We start from the raw sequence: 27,692 nt of genomic DNA on the forward strand, positions 1-27,692 counted from the left end.
CAGAGATATTGGAGGCTGAAGAAATTCGGCACGTCCCCTTTGACCTTCATCAATTTTTATCAATACATCATAGAAAGCATCCTATCCAGACGCATCATGGCTTGGTATGGCAACTGCTGTGTCTGTGACCCCAAGAAACTGCAGAGAGTTGTGGACACAGCTCAGAACATCACAGAAACCAGCCTCCCTTCCATGGACTCTGTCTACACTTCTCGCTGCCTCAGTAAAGAAGCCAACATAATCAAAGACCCCACCCACCCCAAACATTCTCTCTTCTCTCCAACTCCCATCGGGCAGAAGATGCAAAAGCCTGAAAGCAGGTACCACCAGGTTCAAGGACAGCTTCTATCCTGCTGTTATAAGGCTATTGAACAGTCCCCTAGTATGATCTGATGGACTCTTGACCTCACAATCTACCCCATTATGGCCTTGCACCTTTTTGTCTGCCTGCACTGCACTCTCTCTCTGTAACTGTAACACTTCATTCTGCATCCTGTTATCATTTCCCTTGTACTATCTCAATATACTATTGTAATGAAGTGATCACTATGGAAGGTAGGCAAAACAAAGTTTTTCATTGTACCTTGCTACATGTGATAATAATAAACCAATTTACCTATTTTAAATTCGTCAATAATTCACACTAATATCAGACATATTCTGACACAGCTCCAACACCAAATATCTATGGTACAAATACTCATGGGGTCTTTTACTTGCTAATTCAGCAAATAAAACTGAAACAAATACACTGACAAACTTTAATTGTCTCATGTTAGATTATGAAATCTCTACAAACAGGACACATATATTAACATTCACATCATCTAAGATTCCACGTTTGTGTCCAGCTTCATTTTAAGTGGCATCAAGACTAAAGACTGATTTAGTGGACAATTGTCTACATTACCAATGCAAATGTCCAGCCAGGTATGCTCCCTGCAAGTTGAAGATTAATAGAGAGACCACAGGAAGCTGTTTTTATGAAGACAATTCATTCTATGGTACAAATGTGCCTGAGATGATGTACTTTAAGTACATTTCCCCTACAATGAGAGCAACACTCATCTTTCACTGAGGGAGCAGATGAACAGTAGCTTGGGACCAGCATGGCTCATAGTAGCTGTGTGATGATGGAAATTGATCATACAACATTATTTTGGTCCAAATAGACATGAAGCAGCAGGACTATCTGCCAGATTTCTGTAGTTCAGCATCATGAACAAAGAATAAAGTTCCAACCATCTCAACATAACAATTCAGTACAAGACCATCCTTCCTGGACCCCTCTATTAATCCCTGATGTCTACGTGATTCAAACTATCTTTAATGTCAGACCAAGACCAACGCAAGAAAGCAGTACACTGAAAATAGTGGCATAAGGGACTAATGTGAAGACCTCTGAATCAACTAAGTTCAAGTTTATTGTCATCATAAGCATACACACACTGCATAAATGCCACAAAAATTAGCTCTATGCAGCAGCAGCAGCAACACTGTACCTTCGAAGACAACAATAAACATAAATAGTACACAACTTACATGTGTACAAAATAAACATAACCACACTAGTGCAAGTTTAAAAGATAGAAAAAAATAGTCCGAAGTAGTGTTGGGGTTTTTCAGGTCAGTTCAAGAACCTGATGGCAGTGGGGAAAAAGCTGTTACTGAACCTTGAGGTGTGGGTCTTCAGGCTCCTGTACCTCCTGCCTGATGGCAGCATCGAGAAGAGGACATGGCCTGGATGGTGGGGGTCCCTGATGATGCATGTCACCCTCCTCAGACATAGTCTCTTGTAAATGTCCTTGATGGTGAGGAGAGCTGTACCTGTGACGGAACTGACCGTCCACCACACTCTGTAGCCTCGTATGTTCCTGTGCATTGGAGTTTCCATGCCAGGCTGTGATGCAACCAGTCAGAATGCTTTCCACGGTACATCTGCAGAAGTTTGTCAGAGTCTTCAAATGACATGCCAACTCTCCTTAAATGTCTAAGAAGGTAGAGACACTGGCACCCTTCTTCATGGTTCACTGGAGGGTAGAGTCCTGTGAGAACGGATGACGCCTGGTTTCCGACAAACATCAGGAGACTAAAAGCTCAATCGCCTGCCTCCTGTTAATCCACAGCAGTCTCAGTAACACGTCTACTTTCTGATGGCTACAACTTGAGATTGGCTCATAAATGGATCAGTGAGTAGCCAAACGACGTTGACTGCGAATGTCTCTATCACTGTACAGTTAGCAGGCTAAAACTGGACTTGTCTCCTTGGATTAGTGAGGAAGAAAATGCAGATTTGTTTGCACTAATGATCGCCAACTAACAACCACTGCTGGAAGCACGTGGGGAAAGACTTTCAGACAGGACATGATTTTATCTGGCTATTTGGCCACTGAGTCTCTCCCAGTCAAGACTAATAGATAATTATCTGGGGAGGGTACCAAAGAGCATCCAGAAACTATTCCTCACATTGGGGCCAATGGCTTGGAGGGAAAACTAAGACAAGATCCTTCAGTGAAATCAAATCATCAGTAAAAACCATATTTATTTCTTGCTCTTCACAACTCAGGATACTGATGCCCCGCCCCTTCTCAGCACCACCCCCCTTAATCCCCATCCCCACACTGCCACCTGGAATAGCAGAATGAGCAGAGGAAAGGTCTTTGAGAACGTTAAACATGCAAGGCCTATTCTGTTGTAAGTGCACAACAGGTCATATTCATAATAGAATTTTGTAGTCATGGAGCCTTCAAAGAGATTTGTTCGCCTGTTACCCACCACCAGTTTAATTCACCTGTCTAGGAATTAAGGAGTTTCTGAATCAATGATTGGGGTCATAATGATCAAACCAGCCAAGAGATAACAGTAACCCAGGTAATGCTGGTCCCACGAGCAAAAGTGTACGTGCTGATTGGCAGCACTGCTCAGCACCCAGAGCTTGATCAGACACTACTCATCGTCTACTCCCCAATGCATTGGTACATTGATGCTATAAAAAGAGAATGAGCATTATTTCAGTAATTGCTCATCACCCAAGATTAGCAGCCTTAGCTGTAAATGACCCTGAAGTGCATCCCCGAAGTTTTATTTAAACGTATGGCCATTTAACATGTGCCTAAACTATAGAGTGCAGCTCAAACAAAACCACTCAAGACTCTGACTCAACTTTGATGAGCACTACATTCACACACAAAAGTATCACTACAAGGGAAGTATGCAATGCAGTTTTGGACCTGAATTTAGGCAGTAGGCTACTGAAGGAGACAAAATGATTTTATCCAATCATTCCCATCGCCATACAAGTCCCTTTTCTGGCTCATTTGCAAAGTCTGCTTGAGCTACTATGAGGTGACAGCTCAAGTCTAACATTTCCTTATTTAGAAGAAAAGCTTAGAGCAACAATAATTCCAAATGAACTGCTGAAGACGGCCAAAATATTCTCCATTTTTAAAAACAATCTGAAAGGAAATTAGTAAAGTAAGCACAATTTTGCCCATCCTTTGTGTGCCATAGTTCTGAGTTTTCTTCTGGATCCTACAAATCTAATTGCATCCATGCATCAGGAGAAAGTCCTGTTCCAGGTTTTCCTTAATTTACAATATCCCACAAATTCCAGTTGCATGGAATAAACTCCCAATTTATCAAAAGCCCATACCATCCTTATGAAAGCAATACAAAAGGAACTCTCTTGTGCTGCTGCAGTTTAAGATATTATTGATTTCTGTGATTCCTTTCATTTCTACCAGGGCCAAGGTTGAATCCTGCCAACTTTCATGCCATAATACTAGAAGCTTTTCACGCAGGAACTCCAAGACATTCTCAATCCAGTCACAGAGAAATTAAGATTTTTTCCCCTTCCTACATTTTGAAGCCCTGCACAAGGCATCTCACTCTCTTATTCCTTGCTCAAGCTCAGCAGGTATAGAATAGCCCTACAGCACCGTGCAGTTATTACTTTTGATTCCAGTGCCCACCTCGAAGTGGTAAGTAGTTGCCAGCTCTTTGTGCTAATTCTTCTTTGCCACTTAGCCAATATAGTGTTTACAATCAGCTCCTGTTTATTTGGCAGTGAATTATCCAATTTGTGGATCAGTCTTGCACACTCCCACTCACATAAAATCTCCCTGGACCCAAACATCCCATTCCTGCTGCAAAATACTATCCCAGCTGGAGTCCTGGGGGGAAGATCACCACCCTCTGGACTTCATGATTGGGCAAGGTGTTCTGCATTCTTCATACTTGTATTATCCATGGAGACGCTCCATCACAATGCCCTGGATAATCAAGCATCAACTCTATGAAGATACTAAAAGGCTACTGAAGAGGACAATTAGCTTTTTACCAACATATAAAATACAATGATATTCCAAATACTTTAATAAACTTTATCAGAAAGCTTTGCCTTGTGCAGTAACCCAACAGCAAGTGAAGTCCAATAATTTGTCTAAACTCATGCTGCATTTGCCAAATTCACTAACCATTCAGCCATAATTGTACCAAATGTACATGAAACCTGCATCCATGCAAATTCAAACTGATCAGAAAGCCTGAACTCTTACCCACTACTGCACCCTGAGGAAGCTACTTTCATGTTCTCTGATGGATTCACATTTCCTGACAGGAACTCTACCTACAAGTGCCTGATACAATAAATCCTGCTTCTCAGATCATTCAAACTATGCATTTTGTTCCATGCACTTCTCTGTCAGAGATTTAGATGATCTGTGCTAACTCCCTGCCACGCTCTTTACTAAACACATTTGTGTTGCAAAGTGGGCTCACTGCTGCACACAGGGAGATGATGCATTTAAAACTGTTCTTGTCATGTGTTTCAAGAGTCACATTAATTTTCAGAGCAAAAGCATGCCCCAAATTCACTGAACAGAATTAATATTCAACCAATTCCATTTGCTGAAAGGTACTGAGTGTTTCTTTTAAAAGTGCATGCACGGCATAAATTACATTAAATAAATCAGTGAAGACAGATTTATACACTCTACATTAATGATCTTTCTCCAATATACTCTGTGCTCAGACGGGGCTAAATGGATAAACAGAGCACCATTCCCAGCAACAGATAAACAGACAATATCAAATCAAGCAAAACAAAAATCTGGCATCGTTCCTCTCTCCCCAGTAGTGGTATCACTTACAAATCAGTTCCAACTTGATTCATCACGTTACCTACATCAATGTAGCAAAAATGATTGCTGTCAAGTCTTTAAGCAGGCCCAGTTTAATAAAAAGCATATTTTTACCTGGACATTAAACCCATCCCTTTCTCAGGACTCAGTGCAGTAATGTGGACTACTGTATGGAACAGGAAGCACTCAGTTTAAGTCAGCTCTCCACCACCAACCTCATCCACAGAGAGAGAGAGTCAGCTTGATAATACTCTATAAAATCAAGGAATTCTGGTGTGCAGGTGACGTACTGGTAATCTGTAAACCTAGACTAATGATCCATCAGACAGGAGTTCAAATCCCACACTGACCTATTATCCAATTGAATTTGCTTGAACCAAAGCTGCTGAGGAAAATGAACAAAGTGTAGGAAGCAAAGTTGGGTCACAGATTAGCAACACCTTTACTGAATGTTAGACGAGAGATTCCCTGTTTTTATAATCGTGGCTCCTGGGTTCTGCCCAGATTGAGCTGACTAGAACAGCTATACAACCCAGGCTGACTGCAATGGTATTAATCTACTAAAGCCAAACCTAAACAAATCGAAGGTCAGATTCCACTGGATTCCAATCTTAATGTGAATAAAAATGTAAACATGAGCTGGAACGGTCCCCAGTTCACTCACTGCACAAATGCTCTCTCTCTCTCTCTCTCTCTCTCTCACAGAAGACACAGTGAGATGAAAGTCAGTGCCCAAAACATCAGGAAGCTTGCAAATTCAAAATGGAGGGCATCCCTCCCATGAATAGAACCCCCATGTTCGCCCCATGTTACTTCAGTGCTGAGCATTGTTCTCCACTATGGGAGCACTCCGACCATGCAAGAAATTAAAAAAGACCAGATACTGATCAACAGCTGCAAAAACCATGACCAGCTACCTGCAGCAAAAGAAAATGAACAGCTTCTAGCTCCTCAGTGGAATAGGACTAAACAGTTAGAGAACTGTGGCCAGCCAAGCAGAGAGGGAACAGCATGCAGGGTATGCCTGACACTCTCTACGCAGTCATGCTACTGTAAAAAAAAACTAGGGTACCCTGGAGCTTCCTCATGCTATACCAGTTGCCAGCACTACCCACAATCGGTGGCAGGTACAGGTTACAGATCTTGTCTGTGTGACCATAAGGCTTCTTGTAGGGCACAGGAAAAATGGAACACCTGGAAGGCACCAACCACCTCCAAACCCAAGTTGGCTGGTCAAGAACTGACGTGATGAAATGGAGCTGTGATACAATATTCAAGAGCTGTGACCGCTTTAAGCAGCAGCCCAGACAACACCTGCCAATGCCAGAAGATGGGCCAAGGATGGTTTGGGATCTTGCTGAGACCAACTCTCAAGTTTTGCATTTTGTCAACATCAAGGTACAGGAGTTGGTTGATGGACACAAGAGAAAGACCATTCTCCAGTATGAAAAAAAACACCATTTATCACTATTCACCGCTTTCCCATCCCATCCATTCTCTATTTCTTAATTTTGTTAACAAGCCTTTTACTAACCTCATCACAAAAGAGTGCCTGTTCTTTCAACAAGGACCTTCAAAAACAATTTAACTTTTTAAATTTGTCAGACACATGGAGGAAAACCTTTTCAATTTCTCATAAGTGATACTGTTCAGCACTTTCGAAGCCCACAAGGACAGTAGAAAGCACAAGGACAGTGATCAAAGTGTACCACTTTGTAAAACAAAATACAGAAGATGATCATGATCACACAAGATCCAGCAACAGTTAATTCAGTTGTTTAAAAATTTTTCCAACCAAAATTTTTAATCTGCACATACAAAATACGATCATTTACAACATATTGGTGCCGTTGTCAATCACTACTATTATTATATTGTGAAGTACTGACTGATTTATTGAAGTGTTTATGTCACTGATGTAGAATGCATCAAATAAAAAAGGACCACATACTGTTCCCAATTCAGTTTTGTTATTTTCTCCCAATACCCCAGTGAAAACAAAATCTCCTCTAGAAAAGGTGATCTGACTTGCAATGTCAATTTCTTCAACAACTGATCAAGGAAAATGACAAGCTTGTTGGATTTTGTGCAGCCTCAAATTTTTGCAGTACTAAGCAAGCTGAGAAAAACAATGTATGGCAAAAATTGCAGATCAAGGTAGGGAAAGAGATTTGTAATTAGTTGCGGTGTGCATATCATTTTTAACTGTCTACAGCCAACAGTTGACTTGATTTCCACTTAACCTGGAGTGCTTTGCTGTGAAAGTTTATAATCACTTTCACATTTACACTGTTCATGGAGAAGAAATTAAAGACTTCTGCTAACTTGAGAGTGTTCTAAATTGCTAGAATATGGCAATAAAAAATTCCCACCAGCATTAGACAAATTTTATTTTTGAGACACTGAAGACATCTTTTCCAGTCCTCAACACTGTTGAGAAATAGCTTTGAACACTCGTGCACCATACTGTGCTTTTGCTAGTAAACAAATAGCCACCTTTCAGAAGACAGTCAAGGCTATTGAGAAAAATGATTCACTGGTGATTGAAGCTGCATTGCAAATCCACGTCCTTCAAGAATACTTGGTGGAGAGGCTGCTGCAAACCCAGTCTGACACCAATGCCCTTCAAGATAGTGGCACTGTAGATCGTGTAGGCGTTGCACAGCTCCAGCAACCCAGGTTCGATTCTGACCTCCAGTACTCAATAACGAGGGTCAGGGAGTTTTGCCTTTGTTGCAGGAGCTCCTTGGGGCAGTGTCCTATGTTTAACCATTATTAGCAATTTCATCAGCAACCTTCCATGACAAGGTCAAATGTAGGATGCTCAATGATGACTACACAACGTTCGATCCACTTGCAACTTCAGAAAATGAAGCAGTTCACCCCGATACACGGCGAGTATTATTTGTGCCACACCATCTGCAAGGCAATGACCATCGCCAAAATGGGAAGGTTGAACTATCTACCCTTCAACATCACCATCACCAGAGTCTCCCATCATCAACTTCCTGGGTATTGCCATTGACCAGAAGCTCAACTGGTCTGTCCACATACTATGCTACAAGAGCAAGTCAGAGGGTGAATATCCTGTAGTGAATGATCCACCTACCCACAGACTTTCCAGCATCTATATGGCAGTAAATAAGGAATATACAAAATATTTTCCTCTTGACTGGCTGAGTGCAACTTGTTAAGAAGATCAACACCATCCAAGACAAAGCAGTGCTCTCTGATGGTCACCCCATTTACCATTCTACAAACACCTTATAGCTACAACAAGCGCCCTCTACAAAATGTACTGCAGTTACTCACCATGGCTGCCCTGAGGGCATCCAAACCCACAATCTCTAACAGCAAGACGGGGTAGCTGGTGCAAGGAAACAGCATCACATGCAGGTTCCCCTCCAGGTTGTACACCACACTGACTGGGAAAGATATCTGTAGCTTCTTCATTACTGAAATCCTGGAACCCCAGTATGGTGAGAGTACTGTTCCAAATGTTCAGTGCAATGGCTCATCACCGCCTCCACCTCAAAGGCAATTCAGGCTGACTTTGCCAGCAACACCCATAGCCCTTAAATAAGTATATTAAAAAACACGGTAATCAGCTTGCCAAATAACAGGAAGCTCACACCCAGATTAAGTCCAGCAAGGAGCTCTGAGATCACATGCAAACAACCCGAGTAACAAAGCTCACGTGCCTGCAAAACAACACCCAGCAGCAATGGAAAGTCCAAGTGTGCATAAAAAGGCCACAGCCACCAAATGCCAGTTTTATACCAGCCCATTAAAATATTCAAATACAAAAACAAAAGGAAAGCTCGTCAATGAACCCTTTATATCACCAAATCTGATTTTTAAAAAAGCTGTGCTATTGAAAGAATTATACCTGCAGGATATGGGCAATTACTCTGCTGCACTGTATCACTTTCTCCACTCGATGGTCATCCCGTAACTTGAATAGGTTAGTGCTACTTACCCAAGACTGACAACCCAGAAACTGTAACAGAAGGATCACCCTCACTTTCTTACATTGATACCAACTAGCAATTTATCTTTAAGACATACGTCCAATCATGGACACCAACTCAAATGCTCCACCCATGCCATTTATGTCTGCTGGTATGCTTAAAAACTAACCAGGATTGTCAATAAAACTGACGTTATTCTTGAAATTGATGGATGATTTAAAAAATCAATGTTGTTTTCTAATCATACAATAACTTTACCTTGTGCTCAAAGACTTTTTTGCCATTAAATTCAAATAAACAAGTGGAAGATATTTCCCCCTTGTTGCTACAATTTAAAATTTATGTTCAAATCCCTCTCTCGATTTGCCCCCATCTCTTAACCACTTTTAGTCCCACAATTCATCCAATTTTAGTCCCACAATTCACAATTCATCCAATTTCAGCCCCTTGTTCTTTCCTTTGTCCCACCACTGTGGCCCAACATCAAATAGCCAGCTTACGTTACCAGTAATCTTGCACTTTAAGAATAGTTTTGTTTGGATGTACCACTGCAAAGGGAGAGGAGTGAGGGAACCAGGTGGTTGGGTCCAGATCTGGGTCTGACTACACTTAAGACTCCACCTGCTCTACCTGTGGCATGCTTGACCAACTGTGACCTGTGTGAGGTATTATTTTTCTCCACTAATACACATAATTAACACATTAATTTGTAATCTCATTATGACAATCAATTGGCAGCTCTATTGCTAGCTGAAAGGAAAATTACCCATGTGCAATAATTTGCTGTAAAGATTAGTGGAACAGGAGAAAGCAGCTTGGTGCTAACAGTCTCTTAGGGCCAATCCTATTTTTAAGACTTGGCTGTTTTACACATGCCTTTAAGTCATGCAGTTTACCGTTCCCATAAGTTCTTGCAATCCATGAATCAGTGCGTAATTCTTTGCAAAATGTATCTGAGATGATCATCTACCTGGCTGAACAACACATTGCTGACAAATCACTGAAAGCAACCTCATTTTCTGTGTCCAAATAACACCGACACATTATAGCTCTCAGACTAAGTTATGAATCAAATTTATTAAAGAGAATTAAATAAATGAACACAGATTTCAGAACTTATAAGTACCTCATTCCAAAATATGCACATCACGAAATCTCACTGAACCCTCTCATGTTACAGATGTATTTGGGAAATTCATCACATTTTACATCGCTCTCAATGCCCGACAAGAAATAAAATGAACTGTGTGCAACTTTGATATATATGTGCCATTATTGGTATTGGAGTTAAATTCTGTTTCTTTTAAGGGTTTGCCAGTTGACAGTCTTGACAAGATTCGAGATAAAAATGCTTACTTTAAACTATTCCAGTAAGGTGGAAAATTAACTGCTCGATAACAATAAAATAGCAGTAAGTGTTCTGCCGGCACGTCAGCAGCTATACAATGTTGTTAGCATTAAGGTCAGGATAATCCTTCATAATTCTCTTACTTGTTCGAAGATGCATCAATAATTATCTTAATATTCAATAATACATGAAAATCATTGAAACCAGAACACGAGTGAATTTCTTGAGACAGGTCTTTTATACAAGATCACATGAAAATCATTGGGAAGAAATGTTATTCAGACACCGTGTTCACCCATGCCTGCACACCAAATCCCTTAACTGCAGCTGCAATTGGCTCTTAAATTACTTCAGGGCAAGACCTACACTAAAATATCTGGGAGCCCATTAATGTTTGAGGGGGGAAAAAAAAACTCAGTAGCAATCCTAAATTTTATTTGTATCAGTTGTACACTTCATTTCCACATTTCAACCTCAAATTCTTTCTAAATATTCTGATTTACCTTTTCCTTCCTGTTTGTTATCTTAAAAGTGCAAGTTTACTGAAAATCTCATTTCTCCATCCTTTCCTTATAACTTAAGATAATAGGATTTGATTGTTAATAATTTTGATAGATAAATCAAAATTAAAGCCCAAATTTCATTTCATCAATTATAACTTTCAGGAGTGCACAAAAAGAAGAACGTGGGCATAGACAATGCACAATTAAAAGTTTTATGTGATCGTGAAATACTATGACCGATTTGCACTACAGTGGACTTCGGGTTTTTATGTTTTAATTGTGTCCTTCCTTGTATAATTTGTTTTTCTTGTGTACGTTGCATCTCTAATGCCATGTGCCTGTGATGCTGCTGCAAGCAAGTTTTACATTGAAGCTGTGCATGCATGTATTTCTGCATATGACAATAAACTCAACTTGACTATAAAAAGCAAATAAATCATACCTGCTTGAATTTGTATTGTTCACTATCAGTAACTTTACAGAAGAAATATAAATTAAAAGATAAAAACTTTCGTTGGCGACTGAGTGCATACACGAACCTTAAACCTAATGATGGAATTCTTGTTAATCAGGGTCAGGTGAAATTGGAGGTGTTTATGGATAAAAATAGAACCCTGCCAAGTCTACTCATAACTCAATCCTCCGACTAGTGACCAATCTCATGATTGTGCTCTGCCTCCAAAGCTTGAGTATTTTTCTCATCTCTTGCCAACCTGAACTGGATCCAGCACTCATGCTGGGACTACTGAGAATTGGTCCCAAAACTCCAGGTGCAGTCTGACAAGAACTAAACCACAGACTGAGTCTGGCCACTGAACCTTGTCCCCAAGGTGTAGCCTGACCAGAACTGTTTGGAAGCTAATTCAGTACTTAAGGTCTGTCTGACCCAAGTTCTGCACTGTGTGGTCATGTTCTCTCTGGATTACATTCTATTGTGTTGGCTTTGTCATCCTTTGGCTTTAGTTGAAATTTAGTTGGTGTTGATTGTCCAATTAAATTGGAGCTTATAACTGTTCTGGACTTCTGTGCATGTTCAGCCAAATTCTGAGTCTGAAACAAACTAAAATGTTGGATAAAGGAGCATCTAATCTCCCATTCCCACTGGATTCACCTTTGCATTTAACCCTTCAATTTAATTTCAAGGTTAGCTACAATCCATTTATTTCAATGATGTCTCCAACTTTGTGGAAAAAGTGCCTCTAAAGGTTTGCATTATGTTACTTTATTTAAATGATTTTAATTTATTAAACATCTTTAAATTATTAAATTAAATATTGAATTAATTTGAATAGCCTTTAATTGTTTCTGACTATTGGAGGTATTTATAAATGGTTCATAAACCCACCGGGGCATTACAGGAGTGGGATCTCATCGATATGCTGCTGAGACCTACCTACCTCTGAACTCATTCACCTCACAGGATGCCTCCAGGAATATTCAGCCTTCTGGGCAGGCAGGCAGTGTTCTGCATGAGGGAGGCAGCGGTGGTGGATACTATCAGATGATTCCCTGAGCAGAACGTCAAAGTCATTCGGTGGAATGCCTCATCGACAGAAAAACAACAAGACCTCGCTTGACTGGTGGCGAGAAGAACCCTCCCCCATCAGATCCTTCTCGCACAGCCAGACACAATCCACCATAAGCTGCCCTCAAAGTAGCTGTGATGCAGATGAGATGGTCATCCATCTCCAAGGAGGCCTGGAAAGAAATGCAGTGGTCTTTATCAAAGTTTTGTCTAAGCAGCCGGTAAATGCAGGACTCCATGTTCCTTGGGCGGTACCCAGTGATGCACACCAAGGCAAACATCAATTCTGCTGGAAGATTATCAACTTGATGAAAAAGACATTTTGGTCTGCCCGAAACTTACTGGTCTTCCAGGACAAAGAGACGTCTACAACCAAATGCTGCCGACTAGCACACTTGCTGAGGGACACAATGAAGCTCTGTGCCGTCACTGCAAAGGCTTTGTGGGGAAAGACCACGGTCTAGGGCCCAGACACTGATGCAATGTTTAAGGATGAAACTAGTGATGTTGGTACATTGTAAGTGAATGTATTGAACCGTTCGATGCAGTGAATAAAAGTAATGACATGTGCTGATTGTATTCTTGTATATTTCATGAATAAAGTATATTTTTTGGCAGGGAGGCACTCCAGATAGCACATCCAGGTCCAGGACAATCGTGCCCAATGCAAAACCTGCATCGTCTCCAACTATAGTCTAGGCCTGATCAAAAATGCAAGCTTGTAAAAAATAATTACACTCCAGCTTCTACCAACCATGTGTGCTTATCAGGGAAAGATCATAGAAACATGAGTCAGTGTAGTGTGTGGTCACTCATACCAGCTCCATCACTGCAATTAGTATCATTACCTGTTGCAGGAATATTGGGTAACCTCAAAAGCAATGCGACTTGAGTTAAGTGCAGCACCACGCCACTCCCAAAGCACAAAAGGTGAACTATAAAAAAAAGTGAAGCTAATACCAAGCCCATAATACTCTGCATTCCTCAGTGCAATCACCCCACCCACCATCACACACTGGTATCAGAAATAGAACAGCAAGAAGTCAACCCCTAAAATTTGTGCTGACAAAATATAAACATTCAGATTAAAACAAAAAGTTGCTGCTGCTATTTTTCCAGAACCTGGTCTCCTTCACTGAAGCCCTTGGCTGAGGGGAATTCTTAATGAAACACAAATGTTAGCTAGGCCAAGAATAGTCATGCAGACTCTGGTTTAGAACCACAATGAGCAAGCAATAGTTTGGATGATGATGCTTCAGCATCGAAAAGCAAGGTGTGGTTGCTCTTTCAAAGGATGTTCTCCTTTACTATCAGATGAAATACTGCTACTGATGAACAGTGAAGTCTGATGAATATATCATCTACTCAAATGAGACAGGACCTTTTCAGAGCTCTATACAGTTTCCAAAACAGCACCTCTCTAACGCATTATCCATATGCAGTATTTTAAACAGCCACATGGAGTTCGGTTACAGTGCAGTGGTTAAATTACTGGACCGGTAATATAGGCACCCGGAACTACAGACCCAAGTTCAAAACCCACAATGGTGGCTGTAAAATTAAAGAACTGGAATCTAAAAAAAAGATTATTACAGCTTGTGTGAAATGGCCTCGCAGGCTAGTCAGTTATGGATGAGCAATAAATACTGCCCTTACCAGTGAACTCAGATCCCAAACAAAAATATCTTTTTTTAAGAATTGGAGTTTCCCCCTAGGTTTATAATTTATTCAAATATTTTCTACAATACGAACTACCCATAAGTCTCCACATTGTACACACAGCAAGGACATCCAGTCAAAAAACAGGTCTGAAATTCACTTGTTCAAAAGATACCCAGAGCACCAGCCTGCCACAGATTCTACTCACAAATTACAGTGGCTATTCAATCTGGAAACAAAGAAGAACATACTGATACAGTCTGGCAGTCAGAGGGTGGAGACTCAGAGTTAATTTTATTTTGACATATATTAATGTAGGCCCGATAGGAAACTGCTGAATATCAGTATTACTTTTGTTAATTTTAAACACACACTGTATAGATTACAGCTCCTCTCATTCAACAAGCCATTACACGGACAGTCAGAAATGGAGACGGCTGACCCAAGTGCAACTGCCGCAGTCTATACCCTATGGCACAGAGTTTGAGGCTCAAGTACAGAGCAAGTTCAATTGGATGATAATCTCCCAACTCTAAAAGGTAATAAAGGTTCTACACCTGAACCCATTACATATCCATTATATCAGAGGATAAAGTTGCCAAAATTCAGCATTAATTTTCAATCTCAATAGAATCATAGAATGGTTACAGCACAGGACACTGTTCAGCCCAACATGTCCATGCTAGATCTATACCAGGGTAGCTCTAGTTCTAGCTACCAGTCCTATATCCAGTTCTCTCTTGAAGGCCAAAATGAAACTGCCTCCACAACATCTGCAAGCAGTGCATTCCAGATCCCAAGCACATGCTGCGCGAGAAGACTTTCCTTACATTACACTTCATTCGCACACTTTAATTTGTGAACCCAGCTGCCAAGTTCTTCCCTCAAAGGAAACAGCCTCCCACTATTTATCCAGTCCAGACCCTTCATCATTTTATAGACTTTATCAGATCTCCCCTCAATCTGCTCTTCAAAGAAAGCACTCCTTCCTAATCCATTCTTGTTCCCCCACCCAGGAATTATTCTTGAACACCTTTTCTGGACCCTCTCTAATGCCTTCAAATCCTTCCTACAATGTGGCAAATAGAATTGAACACAATACTCCAGTTAAGGCCAGAGCAGAGTTTTAAAATTTCAGCACGACTTACCTGCTTTTACACTCAATTGAAAATTAGAATACATAATTCCAGCCTTTAAGTGTTTCCTCAACCCACCCTGAAATGTCGATTTCTGCACACGTGCCCCCAGGACCTTCTGCTCCTGCACCTCTTATAGAGCAGCATCCTATTTTGCCACCCTCATTCTTGCTATCAAAATGCATCATCTCACGTGTTCCGCATTAAACAACTTCTACTATCATCTGCCCATTCTACCAGTCGGTTTAAATCCTGCTGCAATCTACTACTGTCCTCTGTGCAGTTCACAATACTGTCAGGTCTATCTCATCCACAAATTTTTAAATCGTGCCTTGTACCCTCCAGTCTAGGTCATCAATGTGGTTCAAAAAATTGCAATGATCCCAACACTGACCCCTGGGAAACACCACTATTCACCTTGCCCCAGTCCAAAAAATTTACCACAACTCTCTGTGGTCTGTTATTTAGTTAACTTTATATCCATGCTATCAATGTCCTTATTATGCCATGCACTTCAACTGTGCTGATAAGCCTGCTATGCAACACTTTATCAAAAGCCTCACTGACTGCATTACCCTCATGAACTTCATTAAATTGGTTAAACAAGATTTTCCTTTATCAATTCTATGCTGGCTTGCCTCAAGTATTCCATTTTCCTCCACTGACTATGAATCCCAGATCAATATTTCTAAAAATATTCCCACCACGGAGCTTAAGCCAACTGGCCTGTAGTTACTGGACTTCCCTTTTTTGAACAGGGAGTAAACATTTGCTTCTCTTCAGTCCTCTGGCACCAACCCTCCCTCTGTCAAAAGAGCACTGGAACATTATGGGGCAGCACAGGGACACAGCGAGTAGAGCCACTGACTCAGAGCACCATAGACTTAGAGTCAATCCAGATCTCAGGTGCTGTGTGCAGAGTTTGCACTCTTCCTATGACTACATCGGTTTCCCCAGATGATCCGTTTCCTCCCACATTCCAGAGACATGTGGGTTGATAGGTAACTAGCCACTGTAAACTGCCCCTGGTGTATAGGTGGTAGAATCTGGGGGGAGTTGATGAGAATGTGGAGAGAATAAAAATGGGATTAATGTCTGATCAGTGTAAATGGGTGATTGATGTGGACTCAGTGGGCTGAAGGACACGTTTACATGCTGTATTTCTCCGCGAATCTACTTTCCTCCCATACCTTCCTTCAAATCCTTGAATGCATCCCATCTGGTCTCAATACCTCCATGCTATTCGTTTTTAAAATCATATCCAGTATCCTTTACTATTATTTTAGAAGCAGGCTCTTCCTTGGTGACAGCAGATACAAAATATTTATTTAGTTCCTTAACACCAACTTGGGTAGACACGCATTCCCATTTTTGTCTTCATTTTAACTTCCGTTCCGATATTTCTTGCAATCAGCTTGGTTCTCATTGGTATTTACAACCTTGTCACATGCAGCGTGTTTTTTTTTAAATCTTCCTCTTTATCTCTTTCACCCCCAGAGAGTTCTGGATCTGCTGGTTCATCTTTCACCCAACATGGGAATCTCTTCCTTAATGGCTCTATGTGACCAGTTCTCAAATAAATAAAGAGGGGAAGAGTATTACAGTTAGGACACTCCTTGTTAGGAGAATTATGTTAAAATAAGCACTTAAATGGCTACATTCCACCTTAGCTTGAGGGTAGGAAGAGCTACATCACTCAGTACAGACACACCCTCCATTGATGTGCAATTTTTTTTGCAGTTTGCAAATATTTTAATTCTCGGGGAGGATCCAGCAAGTATTTTACAATTCAAACACAATTCAGGAAATGGATGTCCATAAACAAAATATCTTCATCATTGAAATTATATTTAAGACACAGGAGGTGGGCATTCAGCCTTTCCACGCTGGCTCCCAGGGGAACAATCCCATTAGTCCTATTCCCCATCTCTTTACCTTCTTGTACCCACACAACTTATTTTCTCTCACACTTGCCCATTCTCTCCCCTTTGATTTATTTTGTCATTTGCCAGCACATCCTTGGGACGTGGGAGAAAATTAAACCATACAGAGAAAACCCACATGATCACAGGGAGGATTTGCAAACAGCACCCAAGGTCAGGATCAAACTGGGGTCTCTGGAGCTGTAAGGCAGCAGGACTGTTGACTCAGAAGGCAAAAGTTATCAAAACTCAGACCAGTAGCGAGAGGAAATTCAAAAATTGGAAATGTCAGCTTGTTTTCTCATACATTTTTAATATTTTAAAAATCATAATGTGCAATTTCAGAGCCTGAACAATAGAAGCTGACTAATACATTGACAATACATTAAATATTCCAAATGCCAGTTTTAATGGTGATGGTTGATTGCTTGGGTTCTGTTTTCAGAAGCTTTCATCCTCTATACAATTCTACAGCACCACAAAATATTCTCTTCCCATTAAAAATTGGACCACTAGAGGAGATCAGATTAGTTTGTTAACAAAGCATCAATCCTCCACAACTCTGTTCTAACGTGGGTTCCTGGTATTTCCTTTTTTTTTACACAAATAGTAAAGTATCAAAACTCATCACAGACACCACATCCTCCTCCAGCAGCTTTGTTCTGCTGCATGCATTTCTCCCATGCACTTGAATATTCCAACAGGATTGTCATTTCATTTTGTATCGTCGTTAAAAGTGACTGAGCAAGGATTGCACACCAAAGTCAAGATGGGGACAAGATTTGGTTAAAGTATTAATCAGCATTTTATTTTTACTTAGATCTTTAATTTTGTTAATGTTCTCAACTCAAAAGGGACCAATCTGCTGGAGTACAGTCCCACAGGTGCCTGTTGCCCTCTTTCACTTTGCCCTTTCCTCATTGGCAGGTTTGGTAGGAGAACCATCAGCACCAATTCTTGTCTCAGATTTATTTTGCTCATGACCAGAACCATGAATCCTGTCTGACAGAGCCAACTTACATCTGTCGATAGTCAACTTGCATTCCTGCTTGCTCTCGACTCTCAAAAGTTAATTCCCAAGAATGTTCCAATATTGTTACCAAAGAGCAAATCAGCTAATAACTAAAACAACAGCGGTAACCACTACTCTACAATACTGGTTAGGAAGTTGTGGGCATGCTATGTTGCTGCCGGAAACATGGCTGCCCCCAGAACACAAGATGCATTTCACTGTGTTTTGAGGTACATGCGACTAATAAAGATATCTTATCTTATCTTCTCTTAATTTCCTTATTTCCTCCCCAACTACTGATGTAATGAGCACTATTGTACCCTGATTTGTACAACAAGTGCCAGGCAATTCACTCACCTGGCTCAGGGAGTGTGTGTTTCTGCTCATCTCAGTGCAAGTCCAGGAACCAAAATAACTTCATGAACACATCAAACCTCAATCTCAAAAAATGTTTTGGCTCCAGAGAAGAAACAAGTTCAAAGAGATTATTTCACACATTATTCATACATTACTGGTGTTCTGATTCCTTGGAAATTTGGCTGCACCTTCCTGGATCACTAACAGCACAACACACTCCTTTGAAAACGTTAGCCATCTGCACAAAGTTGCCTTGAAGGTGAAAAATAAGGGGGGCACCTGTCTCTTTTGTTTCAAACCCAAGCATTATTACAGTACTAACAACTGTCAGCATTTCAGAAATACATGCAACCTAAGCTTTTAGCATCAAGACTTAAAAATACAAAATGCCGGAAATCTCAGCAAGTTGGGCAGCAAGTATGAAGAGAGAAGGAGTTAACATTTAAAGGTTGGTAACCTTTTATAAGAACTAGGCAAAATTAGAAAACAAGCATATTTTAAATTGCAGAAGAGGGGGAGGAGTGGAGAGAACAAAGGGAGTGTGTGTGGCTGGGTGAAGACCAAGAGAGAATAAATGATGCCAATAGTGGTGCTTGCTGGCTGAGAGGGGATGGTGAAGGCTTGTTACCTGCAGATGCTCTACCTGGAGGAGGCGTAGGTAGGATGAGGTTAGAGTAGAGAACAAAATTGCTGGAAATGTGAAGTAAATCTACAAATGTTTACACTTGTAGGGTTCTCAGATCAAGTACAGGTCTTGAAAACAACCCAAATTCTACCACCCAGTTGCTACAATTAAGGAATAACAATGCAAATAGATTTCAAAGGACGACCTATCACCTCAATATATAATTACACTGGACTTTTGAGAATTTGCTGAAACCAAGTGTTGATGTCGAAAGAAATGCACAGGTGGAGGAGGGAGCTGACTGCAATTTGGTTGACCTTCAGCCATTAAATCTGAAATATTTAGCATCCTCTACGCACATCCACTTAGTCAGATGTATTGGTTGGCCACAGCATCAGTTCTCCTCCTTTACTGCAGTCCCGGGAGAGGCAGCTATTCGAAGACACTTCCTGTCAACACATTTTCACTGAACACACAAGCATGCACAACTTATTTTTGAAACCACTTCAATGATTTTGAAGCACAAACTCCTGAGAATGGAGAAAATAATCCTTAGGAAGCTACCTTTGCAAGAAACAAAAAGGTAATGGTGTTATATTTTTTTCCATTGTAAAAGTTGGCGCACATGGTAACATGTTATTGAAACATTTTTTTAAAATCTCAATCACTGGCAGAATTTGAAAGCAACCTGACCTTTCTGTATTTTTAGCTAAATCTCTCTTGGAAGCTCAATCAAACCACATCCAATGCATAGAACACTAATTTCTACAGGGGGAAAGATGGGTTCACTTTTAACCAGGGGTCTCTGTTAGAAATGTCACCCTTTCAAATGCTGCTATATCTTGCTTTGTCACTTTGGCCAAGTCTTTTGCACTGCAGTTGGAGGCCACATTCAGAACTGTGTACACACGTGATGCAGAATAAAACTTGCATCCAATTTCACCAGCAAAGTGACCTGTTCTCCACCAGGGCCACAAAAGGAGGACCTTTCATTTTTCACTCATAGCATTGTTCAAGTTTACTTTCTCAAAACAGTTGCTTAATCAATGCCAACATTTTATGGTCAGGGAGCGTCTGCCTATTTACCAACATCCTTCATTAATCAGAATACTCATGAGCATAGGACTGAACTGTAATTATGAAGATGAAACAAATTCATTTCAACCCTTTATGATTTCTCTGAAGCCAATCTGTGCAGATCCAATTTCTGATGGTTTTAACGTCCATTTGAAAAGTATTTTCAAATTGAGCTTGGAGTTTCTGCAATTCCAAATAGATCAGCTCTGTATCACCATGTCCTCACACAAACTTGCATGCATTTCATAAAGGGGTATCAAAGTCAAAAACCATACTTACAGCAAGTGCTGACAAAGCCTGTTTTGTTAAGAATTATGTGTGTCTCAGATACTGGCCCTCCTTGAAAACTGTACTTCTAATTTCACAGCAGAGATTATCCTGAAGAAATTGGTTGCACAACAAGCATCCATTTTAACACATCAATGTAAACAGTATCCCCCAACAACAGTGTTACTAACATCAGCCAATTGTATAACCCCAGAGATTTATCCAATTTATTCTCACTCTGCAGCCATCCTGCATGTAACCAATATCCTCCTTCCCTGCCAGATGGGAGAAACTTGTACTAAAAAGCAGTGGAGGGTCACAGCTGATTAGCTTTACGGATCTATTACCTGGATGGAGAATAAGCAATAAGCTTGCATATCACTGACATTACAACATCTACAAGGCTTTCACCAAACGAATACTCCAGATCCCGAATACCGAAAAGTTTCAAATGACAAAACAAAAACTTGTACTAATACTCAAGAAAGTCCTGAACACAAACAGTTTGCTAAACTTTCTGGGTCTGGTTGCTGCTTTTGACAGTTAGTTCAGCCTCCCTACTGACGCAACTCCACAGGCTCAAATCCTTTTGCTGAGCATCACTAAGGTCCACTACTCCCCCATTTTGAAAGTGAAATTGCTCCAAGTGGGAAATAAGCAAACCTGAACAATGAAAGGGACAGCAGGAGGTGGGGAACAAGACTCTGGGGAAGTGGGGAATGTGACTAGGTGCCAGGAGGCAAGAAATAAAGAATAGAAAAAGATCAATGGCAGAAATGAATGCGACTGAGTAAATTAAAGAATCGGCAGAAAGAAAAATTGAGGTGTATTACACAGCAACATTCTTGATCTCACTACAGCCACAGGTGCTCTACAGCCAGTAAAACCAAAAGCATGTAACACGTAAGCTTATAAACTAATGGTACATTGCAGCCACAGGCAAGATTCCACTCAGCATGCAGTCAAAACCCATACCCAAAGCAGAAATAGCCGTTGATCTCTAATCACTGCACAGGAATAAAATAAACCCTGCTTGGCTGAATGATTTTTAGCATTAAAAAAAACTGGATCTAGATTTTATTTGAGTTTCCCCATCTGTTCCTCTTTCCTGAAATAAAGTTATAAAATCAATTGAAAGCCAAATAAAGGAGTCATTAAAATGACACAGTCTGCCCAGTGGTAGATGGACAAGAGCTCAAAGCTTTCCTTTTTTCTATTCTGGCCATAGATTTTCAAAGAAGTGAATATATGGAAAAAAAGTACAGCAGCACAAGGCAGCTGCTTTTGCATTTAGATGAATGTTACAATGAGATGAATGCTTCTGTTCAGAAAGACCTCCTTCCAGTGTTGTTGGCATTGAGATGATTATTTCTGTTCAAGAAAGCCTAGCACAATTATTGACATTGAGACAGTTTGTCAGTGGAGATATTTTTAACATAAAGGGTGGGTTGAGAAGAGAGGGTGGTATACTCTTTAATTCAGTGGAGTTTCTTCCGATACGTTTTCTCCCATAAAAAACACTGCTGGTCTAGGTCCGACTCAGAGGATACATCCTAATTTGTCTGGACTGCAACTGGCTTCTTCTCAGCCTTTTGTAGAAACGAGAAAGATCTTTCTCTCCAGACATCAGACAGGAATGCCTCTCGGCTGTATGACAATAGAGGAACCGTTAATTACCCAACAAGGATTAGATTTAATAAAAGAATGCTAATCTTGTTTCCATCAGGCAGTACCACGACACTGAGTGAAACACCACCGATGATCTTGCCCTACTTAACCACAATGCACAGCAGCAGATCTTTACAGAGGAGCCAGCTTTCAAACTGTTCATTATTCACTTGTGCTGAGAAGTGGAAGAGCCAGAACCCTGGAAACATTACAAATGTCCCAGGGAGCAATATGCATCCCAGAACAGAATGCCAATTAGCCCATTAAGGCATCTTTCAAATTGAAAGATGATTTTATCCAGGACATGCATCGTCAGTAGCGCATTAAAGTCTTGTAGGGAGATCCTTTATCATTCAGCAGCTCCAGAGACACCTACATTATTTACCATACTTGAAAGGAATGCCAAGTCACAGCAAGCTGATCTGTTCTGAACCGCAGTCTCTGTGACACATAGCAGCATACAATTGGGTGAAACCAGCCACTTAGAGGATGTGTGTGGAATAGTGAATCTTAAAGTGACTCCACAAATATTCTCAAAGGAATTAGTTGCAATTTGTTCTGCATCTGAATGCATTCACCGGAATGCAAATCTTCAGAAGACTAGAGAAAAATAAGACACTGCTCGAGACTCAGTTGTAAACAATCTGTTTTGTAAGTGTGTGAGCACTAGAATCTTGAGGTGAATGGAAGCAAGAGCAAAAGTAATAATGCTGCAAGAGTACCTTTTGTTTTACAAATATGAAAAGAAATTAGCATCAGTCTGCAATTTGACCTGCATAATCAATGTGGTCAGATGAGCAGGGAGAATTGCCCAGCTGGAATACACTAGCTACCGTATAGATACTTCAGCTGAAACCTCAAGAAGACAGAATGAGACCATTTTGTTGGTGCTGGGACCAAATAATACATTACCATATTGCAGAAAGACAACTCGTTCCTTAACACAAGTCCCCCTGCAATTTCCATCTTGTCCTGTAATCATTTAAGTGTCAGGAGTGTGAAATTCAAATAGCCATTTCTGTTGCAGAGAGCCACAACCCTCAGGAGAACAAGACACAGCTGTGCTGCAAATGATATTGACAGTGGTGGATTTAAAAAATAAAAGTAATTTAAGGGCAATTGACCAGGACAGACCCTCTTTGAATCTGGTAAAGGGCAAAAGGAAATGCAAAATTCTTTCCAAACCTCCTTATTTTTGAAATAAATAGTATTAGATTGAGAAGTATACCATTTCATAATTCTTTCCTCTTGTTCAAATCATGATCCTTCAAATTAGTGAGTGTCTTGCCAAATTAGATACATGGCACTTCTGGGCTCCAAGGAAATTTGTTAATTTGAGTGGCTTTTGGATTAGTATGGGGTCATTAACAGCTGAGGCCCATGTCAACCAATGATACTCCCTGGTGCAAAAACTCTTCGACATAGTGACTCAGGACAGTCTGCATTCTCCAAGAACAATGGAATCATCCGACATTATTTCCCAATTTTAATGTGAAGTCTCCCAAAGGAAAAGATGGACTTGGGGAGGAGATACTTGGAGGAGACCAGTCTGCAGACCAATGAGAAATTGTTCTTTATCATGCTTTACAATGCAAGTTGGGTGATTTACCCAAGAGAATACAATTAAATATGGGGAGTCAGCAACGCCACAGTCAGGATGAAAATGATGGGTCAGTTCAAGATCAAAGCACTGTACACTGCCTGGTTTGCCATAACCTGTGGATAGCTCTTGACTAATTGCCAAATTTCCCCATTAGCATTATCTCTGCTATGTATTCAGATCAGGCACAACCTCCAATAAAAAAAATGAGTAGAGCAACGAGTTGCCCTTCCATAGTTCACCCATAATATTAATACTGCAAAAGAGTCTTTATTTTTGAATTCCCAGCCAGGAAAATAAACTACCCTTCAACTACAAACATGATACGAATACAAAGAAATGACTGATTTGGGTTCATACCATTTTGTGAAACTGGCCTTTAAAATTCACTGCTGTTCTTAAAGTTCCGCTGTTTCACTCACTCGAACATTAAATCTTGTGCTACTATCCAAATCATTGTGGGATGCTGCAATCAGCCCCGTCTGATGGGCTGACTGAGCCGGTAAAAAATGCATTGTATTTTCTGTGATTGAACATTTTAGCAACACACGAGCTTACATACAATTTGCTTTAGATAGCTGCAAGATCAAATTGGGTTCATAGAAAAATTATTGTGGCTGGAAGAGTTTATTAAAGAACCAGCAGTGTGATTTGGTCACATGAAGTTAATTGGCTACTGTAGACTGCCCTTCCGTGCTGATTCTCCCTATGACTCGAGTATGTAGATGAGCGTTCTGGGGGGAGTGATGGAAGCGTGGGGAGGATAGAATGGGTTAGTGTTAGATTGCTGTTAAATTGGGCGTTTGATGGTTGGCACTGACTCTGTGGGCTACAGGGCCTTTTTCCGTGCTTTATCTCCACGACTCTAAATTAGCACACAGACTAAGAGGAGATGGAATCGGTCCACAGTCTATGCACACCTTAAGATAAGGACCATATAAATATACTCACTTCATTCAATATTCACACTGATTTCTGTCGTAACCATCCTAAATCACTGCTAAATTTCAATTATAATTCTACCGATTGTAGATAATCCAGGGATCAAAAATAAATGGAAAATGAAAAAAGTCACAACCACATTAGCTATTGTGTCCAGGCACCCTCATGATATACTCCTTGTCCCGCAGAAGGCTGCAGTTTTATCAAATAGGAGTAGGCCACTCAGCAAGATCAAAGCTGATCTTTCAACTCAGACATACTTTCCTGGGTCCCTTGTTTTCCCCCAATATCCAAAAGTCTGCTTGAATATACTCAGTGACTTGCAGACAGAATTCTAAGGATTCACTAGTCTTTGGTTGAAAAATTCCTTCAAGCTGTGCTGAAGATCCAACTCCTTATTTTGATTCTGTGACCCCCATCTCTGGACATTGCAGTCACAGGAAAACAACGCCACATTTACCACGTCAAGCCTGACAAGACATTTAGATGTTTCAATGGAATCACACCTCAGTCTTCAACTCTAAAAGGGTATAGGCCCAGTCTGCTTAATCTTTCATACAAGCCTGCCATCCCAGAAATCAATCTGATGAGCCTTTGATGTAGAGGTAGGGAAACCAGACCTGTACACAATATTCCAAATGTGGCCTTCACTAGAGCCCTATATAACTGGAGCACTCTACTCAAATCTTTTTGCAATAAAGGTTAACATATTGGTATTGGCTTATTATTGTCACATGTACCTAGATACAGTGAAAAACTTGTGTTTTGCAATGCCATCCAGCCATATCATGCCATGCACAAATACATTGAGGTAGTAAAAAGGAACAGAGTGCAGAATATAATGTTGCAGTTACAGAGAAAGTGTGGTGCAGGTAGATGAGTACAGTGCGAGGACCATGACCAGATAGATTGTGAGATCAAGAGTTCATCTTTGAGCATACGAGAGGTCCGGTCAAGAGTCTGATAACAGTGGGATAGAAGCTCTCCTTGAATCTGGTGGTTCGTGCTCTCAGATTTTTGTATCTTGTGATTGGGAGGGGGTGGCGGCGGAGAAGAGAGGATGACCAGGGTGGGAGGAGTCCTTGCTTATGTTGGCTGCTTTCCCGGGGCAGCAGGAAGTGTAGACAGTCAGTGGAGAGGAGGTTGGTTTGCATGATGGACTGGTCTGCACTCAACTCTCTGCAGTTTCTTGCAGTCTTGGGCAGAGCAGTTGCCATACAAAACTGATGCATCCAAATAGGATGCTTTCTATGGTGCATCTATAAAAATTGGTGAGTCAGCAGGGACTTGCTGAATTTCCTTACCCTTCTGAGGAAGTACAGGCGCTGGTATGCCTTTGTTGGCTGTAGCATCCATGGCTGGACCAGGACAAACTGTTGGTGATATTTATACCTAGGAACTTGAAGCTCTCAACCATATCCTCCACCTCAGCACTACTGATACAGACAGGAGTGTGTACTCCACCCCACTTCCTGAAGTCAATGACCAGCTCCTTCATTTTGCTGACATTGAGGGAAAGCTTGTTGTCTTGACATCATGCCACTAGACTCTCTACCTCCTTCCTGTACTGTCTCCTCATTGTTTGAGATCGGCCCATGACAGTGGTGACATATTATTTTCCTTCCTAATTACTTGGTGTAACTGTGTGTTAAAGTTCAGTGTTTTGTATACAAGGACACCCAGGTCTCCCTGAACATCAAGACTTTTCACTATCTCACCATTTTAAAAAATACATACTTTTTTCCTATCAAAGTGGATATCCTCACACTTTTCCACATTGTGCTCCATCTCCCATGTCCTTGTTCATGACTTAACCTGTCCATATTCCCCTGAAACCTCTGCATTCTCCTCCCAGTCCACACCACCACCACAAGCTTTGAATCATCAGAAAACTTGCATAAATTAGATTTCCTCTTCTAAATCATTCATACTGATTGTGAACAGCTGGGGTTCAACATTGATCTCTGCAGCACCCCACTAATTGTAGCATCCAAACCAGCAAAGGACACTTTTTTTTAAATCTGCCAACCCATCCTCAATGCTCACAAGTATATTACTCACAATATCAAGCAGTTAAATGTTGTTTAATAATCTCACGTGGCACCTTATTGAAGACCTTTTGATAGTTTAAGTACAGCAGAAGGACAACACCCATTTACTACACCCAATCATCCATCCGCTGGGCCGTTTGGAACAAAACTGCCCTATGTCATCTGCTTTCTCCAAACACCTTTCGTTCACAGGAAATACAGTTTTTCGGCAACCCCACCCCATTATCAAATTAACCTGTGAACTTTGCCTGTGGTTACTGTTCCACAAGATTAGCAACTGCCTTTTTCAGCAGCCATTTCCTTGTATTTAAATAATTTATAGTTCTTCTTACCGAGGGTTTAAATATTAAGAGTTTTCAAAAGGAAATATAGAAAATTTTCTCTTGGGTGGGAAAAGAATGGGGATAAAGCTTTAAAGTGTGTTTGAAGGCAAATAAAATAGCATTCTTCCTCTGGTAGTTCGTGAGTGAGGAGACAACTGGATGTACAAATATAGAGTTAGGAACAATAGTAAGCCACTTGGACCCTCAAGCCTTTTCCACCGTTCTATAAGATCACTGCTGATCTAACTCTAACCCCAGCTCTGCATTCCCAGCTTTCCCTTATAATCTTTCAACTCCCTTGCCTATCAGGAACTTATCTATTTCTGCCTTAAACTTTTAGATTTTTTTAAGAAAGATATCAGGAATATGGTGACATACTGTGACAAACATCTTTCAGATTAGGACCAGGAGCACCACTTTACAATCACAATTCAGTAACCCTTCCATATCTAACTGATACCCAATCAGGTATAATCAGACAAGATAATAAAAAAAATTCCTCTCTGCACGTTAATCAGGTGAAAGATATGCAGATTAATTAAAGTCCTTCAGTATAAATCTATTT

General features: G+C 40.7%; 1 protein-coding gene across 1 annotated transcript in view; it reads right to left on the reverse strand.

The window, feature by feature from the left end:
- Window positions 1–27,692, reverse strand: part of tprn (taperin) — a 64,458-nt gene that overhangs the window by 16,562 nt on the left and 20,204 nt on the right. The gene's annotated exons all lie outside the window — the stretch shown is intronic.

This window comes from Pristis pectinata, chromosome 23 (assembly GCF_009764475.1).
Source record: "Pristis pectinata isolate sPriPec2 chromosome 23, sPriPec2.1.pri, whole genome shotgun sequence".
Taxonomy (NCBI): domain Eukaryota; kingdom Metazoa; phylum Chordata; class Chondrichthyes; order Rhinopristiformes; family Pristidae; genus Pristis; species Pristis pectinata.